The following is a 12,563-nucleotide window of genomic DNA, read 5'->3' on the forward strand; positions in this document are numbered from 1 at the left end:
CAGAATCATGATGATATTATTGACTCTCTTAGTTTAGTTCTTTTTTATTCTTGAACACAGCTTCTTTTAGAGCCTGGTCGTGACCCTAAGCGCTTTGTTTTCCAGTATTACCACCGGATACATAAACGCCACAGACACTTAACTAGGTGAACCCTTTTGGATTGTGATTAAGCTTTGCTAGAATCCCCAGCCAGTGGTGTCCAGAGTTCTTAGGCACACTCTTTTGCTTTTGGAATCACGACTTTAACTGCTCAGTCTCAAGCTTTTTACTTGACACCTTCACACCACAAGCACTTAGTTAGTGGAGGAGCTCATTTGAACTTTTTAGGCCAAGATTTCATTTTTTAGACCCTCCTAACCATTGATGCTCAAAGCCTTGGATTCCTGCTCTTGCCTTTTGGTTTAAAGACCTATTGGCTTTTTCTTTTTCTTTCTTGCTCTTGCCTTTTGGTTTAAATAGCTATTGGCTTTTTCTCTTTCTCATTCTCTCTTTTTTTTTTCGTTTCTTTCTCTTTTTTTTCTTTCTTTCTTGTTGTTTTTTCTTGCTTCAAGAATCAATAGTTGGATTTTTCAGATTAACAATAATACTTCACCTTTTCCATCATTCTTTCAAGAACCAATATTTTTTACTCCAACATCAAATATGCACTTGTTTATTCATGCATTCAGAAAGTAAAAGTAATGTCACCACATCAATTAATTGGACTATTCTTATTATATAACTCGAGTTCATGCATCTTACTTCTCTTTTTCAAAATTTTTTTTTTTAAGTATGGTGAGAGATGCGTGGAATATTTCATAGCTTAAGACAAAACAAAGGATGATCATGAACTTAGAAACAGGAAACAGATAATAAAATACAATGGAAAATAGAAAAATAACATAAGCAAAGGGGAGTATGGAATGTGACCACCTTAGTGACGGCGGCTACTGCTTCCTCTAGAGAATCCAATGGAGCGCTAAAGATTTCTTCTATGTCACGCCCCTGTTTCTGTTGCTCTTCCCTCAGAGCCCTTTGATCTTCTCTTATTTCATAGAGGATGGTGGAATGCTCTTGGTGTCCCATCCTCAGCTGATCCATATTGGAGCTTAATTTTCCTAGAAAAGTGTTCAGTTGATCCCAATAACCTTGGGGAGGAAAATGCATCCTTTGAGGCATCTCAGGAATTTTTTGTTGAGGTAGCTTCACATGCTCTTACTGTGGTTCATGTGCCAGCTCTCTAACATGCTCCATCCATCTTTTAGTGATGGGCTTGTCCTCCTCAATGGGGATGTCTCCTTCTATGACAATTCCAGCTGAATTGCATAAGTGACATATGAGGAGAGGGAATGCTAACCTTGCTTGGGTAGAGGTCTTTTCTACCACCTTGTACAGCTCTTGAGGTATCACCTCATGTACCTCTACCTCATCCCCAAGCATGATGCAGTAAATCATAATGGCTCGGTCAATGGTCACTTCGGACTAGTTGCTAGTAGTGATGATAGAGCGTTGGATGAATTCCAACCATCCTCTAGCTACGGGCTTAAGGTCAAGCCTTCTTAGTTGGATAGGCTTGTCGTGAGCATCCCTTCCCCATTGTGCTTCTTTCACACAAATGTCTGAAAGAAATTGGTCCAGTCTTTGATCAAAATTGACTCTTCTAGTGTAACAGTGTGGGTCTCCTTGCATTAATGGTAATTGGAGCGCCAACCTTACACTTTCCGAGCTGAAATCCAAGAGACGCCCTCGGACCATAGTGTGCCAATTTTTGGGGTGTGGGTTCACAGTAGTGTCATGCTTTTTAGTGACCCATGCATTAGCATAGAACTCTTCCACTATTAAGATTCCAACTTTCGGGATAGGATTGGTCAGAACTTCCTAACCTCTTCTCCGAATTTCCTGTTAGATCTCCCGGTACTCATTCTTTTTTATCCTAAAAGGGACTTCAGGAATCACTCTTTTCTTTACCACTACTTCATAGAAGTGGTTTTTATGGGCCTTAGTAAGGAATCTCTCCCTTTCCCAAGGTTCAAAGATGGAAGCTATGGCTTTTCCTTTCCTCTTTCTAGAGGATTCTCCGATTTTGGGTGCCATAAGTGTGAATGGAAAGCAAAAAGCAAGGCTTTTCCAACACCAAACTTAAAAGCTTTGCTCGTCCTCGACCAAATATGAACAAAAGGGAAGAAAAGAGTAGAAGAAGAAGAGAAATAGTGGAGATAGAGGGAGAGAGGGGTTCGGCCAAGTTGGAGGGGCTTATGGTGTATGAGGGTTATGTATTTGTGGGTATAAAGGGGTGATGGAGGGGGTATTTATAGTTGGGGTTTGTGTTTGGGTTCGCTTATGAGGTAGGGTAATTGGGAGGAAAATGTTTTGAATTTGAAGTGGGTGGGGTTGGTGGGAATGGTTGGATGGTAGTGATGAAGGGTATTGGGAAGAGAGAAAGGTGATGTGGATGTGATTGGTTGAGGGTGTTTGGAGAAGAGGGAAAGTAAGAGAGAGAAGAATGTGGGGTAGGTGGAGATTCTGTGAGACCTACTAATCCTGAAAGGCTAGGGAATTCAAATTCCCTGCCCCTTGTGGGCATTTAACGCCCAGCCTCTGCTCCCTAGCTGGCGTTCAACGCCAGCTTCTTGTTCCTTTTGAGGCATTGAACGCCCTCTAGGGACTCATCCCTTGGCGTTCAACGCCAGCTTCCTCACTCAATTGGGGCGTTGAACGCCCCTCTTGCCTCCTTGTCTGGCGTTCAACTCCAGCAAGGGGTGTACTCCAGGGTGTTATGCTTCCATCTCTGAATGTCTCAATCTCTGTCTGACTACTGCACATGATCACAAACTCTAAAAAGAAAACAATTCTGAAAATACTTAATATAACTCAAATAGAAATAACTAAAAATAGGAATATTATAATTATGGTTGGGTTGGCTCCCAACAAATGCTTCTTTAACGTCACTGGTTTGACGGTTAGCTCCTTTACGGAGATGGATAGGGGGCTTAGAATGTCACCCCTTACTTTGAACTTCTTCCCGTGCTCTCATGGATGAGCTCCACGTGTTCTAGAGACAGGATCTTGTTCACTTTGTGTGGAATCACTGGGCTATCTGTGAAGACAACTCTCATGCCAGGTGAGAGGCCTTTAGTAGGGATTTTCTTATCCCTCCAGCCTTTAGGTACCTTCTTCTTAGTACCTTTATTCCCAGTTTTTTATGAGGGTTTCTCAACACCAAACTTAGATTTGGTGTTTGAGGGCTCTGTATAGCTTTGCACTGAGAGAGAGGGTTAGAACACTAAGTATTGCACAGTTGTCTCTCCCTTAGGGAAGGAGTTAGGTTTGGGAATCTTGAATAAGATGTGATCCTTCCATAATTGCAGAACTAGCTCTCCCTTTGCCACATCAATTATGGCATTGGCTGTAGCTAGGAAAGGTCTCCCAAGGATGATGGATTCATCCTCGTCCTCTCCAGTATCTAAGATGATAAAATCTGCAGGGATGTAAAAGTCTTCAACCTTTACTAATTCACCCTCTACCAAGCCATATGCCCTATTTAGTAACTTGTCTGCCATTTTTAATGAGATCTTGGCAGCTTGCACCTCAAAGATTCCCAGCCTCTCCATTATAGAGAGAGGCATGAGGTTTATGCTTGACCCTAGGTCGTATAAAGCCTTCTCAAAAGTAATTGTCCCTATGGTGTAGGGAATTAGGAAGCGTCTGGGATTCGACAGCTTTTGAGGTAGTTACTTCTGAACTAAGGCATTGAGTTCCTTGGTGAGCACTGGAGGTTCTTTCTCCAATATCTCTATTCTAAATAATTTGGCATTCAGCTTCATCAGAATCCCTAGGTACTGAGCAACTTGCTCTTTCCTAGTTTCTTTTTCCTCATCAGAGGAGGAGTATTCTTCAGAGTCTATAATCAGCAACAAGCCCTTCAAGGGAACCTCTATGGTCTCCTCATGAGCCTTGATTTCCTTCAGTTCCTCAATAAGGGGATCTTTAGTGGGCATTGAACGCCCAGCTACTCCTATAGTGGCGTTCAACGCCAGGAGTTGTCCCTTTTTGAGCGTTGAACGCCCAGCTTCTACTCCATTGCTGGCGTTCAACGCGAGTAACTGCTCCTCCTTGGGCATTGAACGCCCAGCTACTCCATTGCTGGTGTTCAACGCCATCTTCTCCTCTTCAGCTTTGGCCTCAACTTCTACAGTGATGCCCTTGTACTCTTCTCTTGGGTTTACTTTAGTATTACTAGGAAAAGTGTTAGGAGGAGTCTCAGGAATTTTCTTACTCAGCTGACTAATCTGTACCTCTAGATTCCCGATGGAGGATCTTGTTTCAGTAATGAAACTATAAGTGGTTTTAGAGAGATTGGAGACTATAGTGGCTAGGTCAGAGAGGCTCTGCCTAGGAGTCTCCACCTGTTGTTGAGAAGATGGGAATGGTTTATTATTAAACCTATTCTGGTTTCTTCCACCTTGATTGTTTTTGAATCCTTGCTGAGGCTTCTGTTGATCTCTCCATGAAAAGTTGGGATGATTCCTCCATGATGAGTTGTAGGTGTTTCTATAAGGCTCATTATTGGGGTTTCCTGAGGAGTTTCCCAAATAGTTAACCTCATCCATCATGGGTTGATCCGGATCATATGCCTCTCCTTCATGGGAGGCTTCTTGAGTACTGTCAGCTGCAGCTTGTGATCCAGTCAAATGCTGAGTGATCATGTTGACCTGTTAGGTCAGGATCTTGTTCTGAGCCAATATGGTATTCAGGGTTTCAACCTCTAGGACTCTTCTCTTCTGAGCTACCCAAGTGTTTACAGGGTTCCTTTCAGAAGTGTACATGAATTGGTTGTTAGCAACCATGTTAACAAGTTCCTATGCCTCTTCAGGCATTTTCTTCAAGTGGAGTGATCCACCAGCAGAGTGGTCTAAAGCCATCTTGGATAATTCAGAGAGACCATCATAGAAGATATCTAACATGGTCCAGTCTGAAATCATGTTAGGAGGGCACCTTCTGATCAATTGCTTGTACCTCTCCCAGGCCTCATAGAGGGATTCACCCTCCTTTTGTCTGAAGGTCTAAACTTCCACCCTAGGCTTGCTCAGCTTCTGAGGTGGAAAAAACTTGGTCAAGAATACATTGACCACCTTTTTCCAAGAGTCTAGGCTTTCCTTAGGCTGAGAATCCAGTCATAACCTAGCTCTGTCCCTTACAGCAAAGGGGAAAAGCATAAGCTTGTAGATTTCAGGATCCACTCCATTAGTCTTGACAGTATCATAGATCTACAAGAAATCAGACATGAATCTGTCTTCCTATGGAGGTCCATGAAACTGGCAGTTCTGCTGAACTAAAGTGACCAGTTGAGGCTTCAGCTCAAAGTTATTTGCACCAATTGCAGGTATAGAGATGCTTCTTCCATAGAAGTTAGAAGTGGGTGCAGTAAAGTCACCCAGGACCTTCCTTGCGTCTCCTCCACCATTAGGATTGGCTACCATGTTTGTATTTTCAGCTTCTTTTTTGAAAAACTCTGTGAGGTTTTCTCCGGAGTGTTGTGCTTTAGCTTGTTGTAAACGCCTCCTTAGAAAACTCACAAGTTCAGGGTCAGGATCAACGAGAGGTTCTTTATCTCTGTTCCTGCTCATAAACAAGAAAGAAGAATGCAAGCAAAAAAGGAAAAAAAAAGATTTTCTATGTCAGAGTATAGAGGTCCTTTGAAAGAGTTAGAAGAGGAGAAAAGAAAAGAAATATATCTTTTAAATTAAAAGAGTTTTCGAAAAATAAATAAATAAAAAAGAAAATGAAGATTTTTGAAATTAGAAGAGAGAGAAAGAGGCAAGAATTTTTGAAAAAGGAGAGAGAGAGAAGTAGAAAGTTTTCGAAAATAGAAGAGAGAGAAAGAAGAATTAGAGAGTTACCAAACTTTCAAAATTAAGATAAGATAAAACAAGTAACTAACCAACTAACAAGAATTGAAAATAAATTTAAAGATTTAATTTTGAAATTTAATTTTTTTTAGAGAGTAAAGACCTGAAATTTAAAAGTTTTAAAATTAAAAAGAAGACAAGATAGGAAGGACTTTAAGCAAGAAGATATGATAAAGATTTGAAAAAGATTTGCAATGATAAGATTTGAAATTTAATTTTTGAAAAAGATTTTATTTTTAAATTTGAAATTTGAATTTTAAATTTTAAATTTTGAAATTGAATTTTAAAAATTGAGATTAAAGTAAGATAAGAGAGGATTTTGAAATTTAAAGAAAGATAAAAAGATAAGATGAAGATTTGAAAAGATTTGAAAAGATAAGATTTGAAATTCAAAATTTAAACTTTACTAAATACAAAACACCAAACTAAAAATTTTTAAATGAAGATAGGGAAAGATAGTAAAGATTTTTGAAAATTTAAATAAGAATAAAAGAAATTTTTTTTTATTTTTGAATTTTAAAGAAAGAGAAAGACAACTAGGAGACACCAAACTTAAAACTTTAGAATCAAAGGACAATAATTTTCGAAAATTTGAAAGAAAAACACCAAAAAGACACCAAACTTAAAGTTTTTGAAATCAAACAAGAAAAATTACCAACAACAATTTGAATACTAAGATGAACACTCAAGAACAATTTCAAAAATTTAAAGAAAAGATGAACACAAAAAGAGACACCAAACTTAAAAACTGACACAAGACTTAAACAAAGAAAAAGATTACTAAAGAAAAGAAAAGATTTTTGAAAATTTTTGAAAAAGAAAACAAAAGACACAAACAAAAGAGCAAATAAATCTTAAAAAGTACCTAATCTAAGAAACAAGATAGTACGGTAGTTTGTCAATCTCAAAACAATCTCCGGAAACGGTGCCAAAAACTTGGTGTGCGGAATTGAACTCTGCACAACTGAACCGGCAAGTGTACCGGGTCGTCCAAGTAATACCTCAAGTGAGTGAGAGTCAAATCCCACGGAGATTGTCGGATTGAGCAAGCAATTGCTATCTTGTAATTCTTAGTCAGGCGATTAGAAAAGATGGTTGTTTGTTAAGAAGCATAAATGAAATAATAAAGAACGAAATACCAAATTAGTGTAAAAGAAATGATGGATAATTAGTTAAGGCTTCGGAGATGCGTATTCTTTCTGGATTAACTTTTCTTGCTGTCTACTTCAACAATGAACGATATGTTCAATGGCAGCCGTAATTGACTAACTCATGTAGCATCCTCATCAAGTTAGTCTCTTCTAAACTATAGCAGTCCACCATATCAGAGCAACTCATGTAGCATTCTCATCAAGTTAACGCATGGCTTCCCACTATAGTCGAAGGTGAAGACCTAAGTAATCCACTCCCCTTCGCGATCCCACTCAAAATGCCACAGACAAGGTCGGATCTTCCAGATCAGGAAACGCTGCTTCTCATACTCTAGCCTTGATGCCACAAAAACCTCAGTAACCCACGGTCAACAGGATTATATGTCACATATCCAAAGTCACCCAGGCACACTCTTGGAATCCGCAGTGCATTCTCTAGCTTGTAGTTCAATGCTATCCGGGCAGGACTAACAAGGAACCCATGTAGAACAAGGATGGTTGTCACAGGTCATTCTCAATTCATGAGATGAAGAATGAAAATGCACAAGAAAATGGAATCAAACGTGTATTAAAATAGAACAGTAGTATTATTAATCCATGAGAATCAGCAGAGCTCCTAACCCTAACTTAAGAGGTTTAGTTGCTCAAGCTTTTACAGAAAGTAAATGTGAAATTTGATAGAACCATCAGCAAGCTGAAGGCATATGCGGGTTGTCTTGACTTCTCGAGTCAAGCAGAGCTTCTTTATTAATGATGTAAGCATCAAGTTAATGCTTGCTCCAAGATCACACAGGGCTGTCCTTGTGCAGGCATCCCCTAGGGTGCATGGTATCATGAAGCTCCCAGGATCCTGAAGCTTTTCTGGTAAGCTCTTCTGGATTACTGCACTGCATTCTTCGGTGAAGAAAACTGTTTCTACCATTCTCCAGTCCTTTTTATCACTTAAGATGTCCTTCATAAACTTAGCATAGGAGGGTATCTATTCAAGAGCCTCTACAAAGGGGATCTTGATCTTTAATGTCTTAAGATAGTCCGCAAAGCGGGCAAACTATTTATCTTTTTCTGCTTGACGGAGCTTCTGGGGAAATGGCTTCCTGGTCTTGTACTCATCAACTCTAGTTGATGTAAGCTGAGTGTTTAGAGTGCTTGAAGAGGGGTTACTAGCTTGCTTATGAGGGGTGTTCTCAGCACTTGTACGTGTCCGATCATCCCTGCTTGGGCGTTCAACGCCCTTGCTGCCCCCTTCTTGGCGTTCAACACTAGAAGTACCCCCTTCTGGGCGTTCGACGCCAATGACACTCCTCCCTGGGTGTGCAATGCCCTCAGAGTTGCCTTGGATTACATTCTATTCGTCTTCTGTCATCTTTTTTTCCCTTTGTCTCCTGTTGCTTTGAGGTTGGGTGTTCAGGGTCCTTCCACTTCTCAGTTGGATAGCCTGACACTCTTCCTTTATCTATTCAGATAATTGTTGTCTAGCTTGACTCAACTATGCCTCTATATTCCTGTTAGAGGCTCGGGTTTTTTGCACAGCCTCTTGCAATTCCAACAACTATTGTGCAAGGGAGTGCAGCTGCTGTCTTAATGGGCCATTTTGTTCTGGAGGGTTAAATTCAGTAGATACTACCTTGACCTCTCCTTTTATTAAAGTCTCACTGGCTGAGTACAGATGCTGGTTACTGGCAACTGTCTCAATAAGTTTGTGTGCTTCCTCAATTGTCTTCCTCATGTATATAAAACCACCAGCAGAATGGTCTAGAGACATTCTAGCTACATCTGTGAGCCCGTAATAGAAGATGTCTAGTTGCACCTATTCTAAAAATATTTCAGTGGGGCATTTTCATAGCATCCCTCTGTACCTCCCCCAGGCATCATAAAGAGATTTGTTAACCTCTTGTCTGAAGCCTTGGATGTCCTGTCTAAGCTGGGTGAGCTTCTTCGGAGGAAAGTATTGATTCAAGAACTTGTTCACTAGCTGATTCCATGTTTTCAAGCTAGATTTAGGTTGGTTATCCAACCACCTCTTTGCTTGATCCTTTACTCCAAAGGGAAAGAGTAACAATCTGTAGACATCATGGTCTACTCCCTCAGTGCGTACTGTATCAGCTATTTGTAAGAAATTTGCAATAAACTCTATGGGTTCTTTCTATAGAAGTCCATGATAGTGATAGTTTTCCTGCATTAGAGTAATCAGTTGAGGGTTTAGCTAAAAATTTCTTGATCTAATAGGGGGTATACTGATACTTCTTCCATCGAAGTCAGGAGTAGGGACAATATAGGACCCCAAGGTTCTTTTGAACTATTCATTCTCAATTGGGTCCATAGTGGACTCTTCCTATTCCTATACACACAGTCAAGAATGAGTAACTGGGAAGGTGGGTGTTTCTATGTCAAAGTATAGAGCATTTCCAGTGAGGTGAGGATAAGAAGAATAGATGTAGAAGAAAAGATGGAATTTGAATCTTTAGAAGAAGAAGAAGAGAAAAGAAAATTAAATATTTAAATATTTTTGTTTTATTTTATTTATTTATTTAATTGATTTTTGAAAATACAAATAGATTAAAAGTCAAGACAACTAATTAATTAAAAGACTTTGAAAATTAAATGTGATTCTTTAAGTAATTTTTTAAAATAGAAGAAGGAAAGAGTCAAATTTTAAAAGAAAGTAAAGATTTGAAACCTGAATGTTTTAAATTTAAAAAGAAGATAAGATAAAGAATTTAAAAAGATTTGAAACATAAGAAATTGAAATTTAAAATTTTGAAGAAGGTAAGATCGGAAAGATTTAAAGTAAAAAGATATGATAAAGATTTGAAAAAGATTTTGAAATTTGAAAAGATTTAATTTTGAAATTTAAAAATAAAATAAGATAAAATAATATGTTTAAAATTTAAATAAAGATAGACAAAAGATCGATAAGATAAAGATTTGAAAATGATTTGAAAAGATAAGAATTGAAATTAGAATTTAAACTTCACTAATAAGAAATACCAAACTTAAAATTTTTAAATCAAAATAGGAAAAGATAGCAAGATTTTCGAAAATTGAAACAAAGATAAGAAAAGAAAAAAAAAATATTTTTGACTTTTTAAAGAAAAAGAAAAATAACTAAGAGACACCAAACTTAAAAATTTAAGATCAAATGACACTAGTTTTCAAAAATTGAAGGAAAAACAACTAAAAGACACCAAACTTAAAATTTTTAAAATCAAACAAGAAAAATCACCAAGAACAATTCAAATATCAAGATGAACACTCAAGAACAATTTCGAAAATTTAAAGAAAAAGATGAAAACAGATGGGACACCAAACTTAAAAATTGATACAAGACTCCAACAAAAGATAAAGCTTACTACAGAAAAGAAAAGGTTTTGAAAAATTTTTGAAAAAGAAAACAAAAGACACAATTAAAAGAGTAACTAAACCTTAAAGAATACCTAATCTAAGCAATAAGATAGTCTGGTAGTTTGTCAAACTCGAACAATCCCCGACAACGGCGCCAAAAACTTGGTGTGCGAAATTGAACTCCGCAAGTTTCGCACAGATGAACCGGCAAGTGCACCGGGTCGTCCAAATAACACCTCAGGTGAGTGAGGGTCAAATCCCACGGAGATTGTCGGATTGATCAAGCAATGGCTATCTTGTAGATCTTAGTCAGGCGATTAGAAAAGATGGTTGTTTGTTTGCAAGCATAAATAAAAACAGTAAAGAATGAAATACCAGGTTGGTGTGAAAACAGTGATAGAGATACAGTTAAGGCTTCGGAGATGTGTATTCTTTCCGTATTAACTTTTCTTACTGTCTACTTCAATAACGAATGATTCATTCAATGGCAGCTGTAATTGACTAACTCATGTAGCATCCTCATCAAGTTAGCCTCTTCTAAACCATAGCAGTCTACCATATCCGAGCAACTCATGTCCTCTCATCAAGTTAACTCATGGCTTCCCACTATAGTCGAAGGTGAAGACCTAAGCAACCCACTCCCTTTCGCGATCCTACTTAAAACGCCACAGACAAGGTCGGATCTTCTAGATCAGGGAATATTTCTTCTCAGACTCTAGCCTTAACGCCATAAAGACCTCAGCAACCCACGGGCAACGGGATTTTATTTCACTTATCCAAAGTTGCCCAGGAACTCTCTTGGAATCCACAGTGCATTCTCTAGCTGTGGTTCAATGCTATCTGGGTCAGGACTCACATGGAACCCATGTAGAACAAGGATGAATGTCATGGTTCATCTTCAATTCATGAGATGAAGAACGAAAATGCACAAGAGAATGGAATCAAACATGTATTGAAATAGAAACAGTAATATTATTAATCCATGAGAATCAGCAGAGCTCCTAACGCTAACTTAGGAGGTTTAGTAGCTTATAACTTACAGAAAGTAATAGTAAAATGTGTAAAAGGGCAAAGATCTCTAATAGTGGTGGTCTTTATTCTATATATAATAACCTAATAACTAAGAAGTACAAAAGTATGATAGACCATACTTAAGGTGCAAAAATCCACTCTTTGGCCCACTTTGGTTGAGTTCTTGGGCAGAGCTTGGCATCCAACTTGAGGAATGGGTGTTGAACACCCATTGCGGGGTGATTGGCACTGCCTTGTGCCTCTTGGTGGCATTGAACGCCAGGAATGGGGTGGAATGTGGCATTCAATGCTCGCTTAGGTTCCTCTAGGGCATTGAATGCCAGAAATGGGGTAACTCCTTGGCGTTCAACGCCCAATATGGGCAGGCTCCTTTGAAAAAAAGTATAAACCATTATATAATGCTGGAAAGCTCTGAAAGTTAGCTTTCCAACGACGGTAAGAGTGCATCATTTGGACCTGTGTAGCTCTAGAAATGCTCATTTTAGTGCATGGAGGTCAGAATCTGACAGCATCTGCTACGCTTTCCTTGCCTCTGAATCAGACTTTGCCAAAACTCCTCAATTTCAGCCAGAAATTACCTGAAATCATCAAAAAACACAGCAACTCAAAGTAGAATCCAAAAATGTGAATTTAGCACTAAAATTTATGAAAATATAATAAAACTTAAACAAAACATAACTAAAACAATATAAAAATGATGCCAAAAAGCGTATAAAATATCCGCTCATCACTAGGCTTCCTTGTTTTTGCATTTACTTATATTACTATCCTGTTTTCTATCTTTTAGGATGATTCACCAAAAAGAACAAGGGAAGCGGGAGAAAGAACATGCAGCAGCCGATGGACCCACCAGCTGAAGGTGGCAATCCATATAGTTACCATACGTTCTTTGCTCACCTCTGAATGCACCGAGAACGGTGCAAACCTTTAAGTGTGGGGAGGTCGTCCGACTGATCGGCAATCTTGGGTGAAAAAAATTCTAATCCCAAACACTTTCAAATTTTATTTTTGGATTACTTTGTATATATTTTAGAGCTTCAATTGCATTTTTTCTTAGTTTATTGCATTTCTTTTCATATATACATATATAATAAGCTTTGTTAAAATAATGAAATTTTTCAAGAAAAACATTCTTAATAGGGCATTGCT

At 38.4% G+C, this 12,563-nt stretch overlaps 1 non-coding gene across 1 annotated transcript; it reads left to right on the plus strand.

Annotated features, from left to right (window-relative positions):
* Positions 1-4,955: 4,955 nt before the first annotated feature.
* Positions 4,956-5,064, plus strand: LOC148565166 (small nucleolar RNA R71). Its single transcript, XR_015884738.1, has one exon. It is a non-coding gene; the product is annotated as a small nucleolar RNA R71 (small nucleolar RNA).
* The last annotated feature ends 7,499 nt before the right edge of the window (positions 5,065-12,563 follow it).

The sequence above is a fragment of the Arachis ipaensis genome, chromosome B5 (genome assembly GCF_059453495.1).
Source record: "Arachis ipaensis isolate K30076 ecotype BB chromosome B5, ASM5945349v1, whole genome shotgun sequence".
Taxonomy (NCBI): domain Eukaryota; kingdom Viridiplantae; phylum Streptophyta; class Magnoliopsida; order Fabales; family Fabaceae; genus Arachis; species Arachis ipaensis.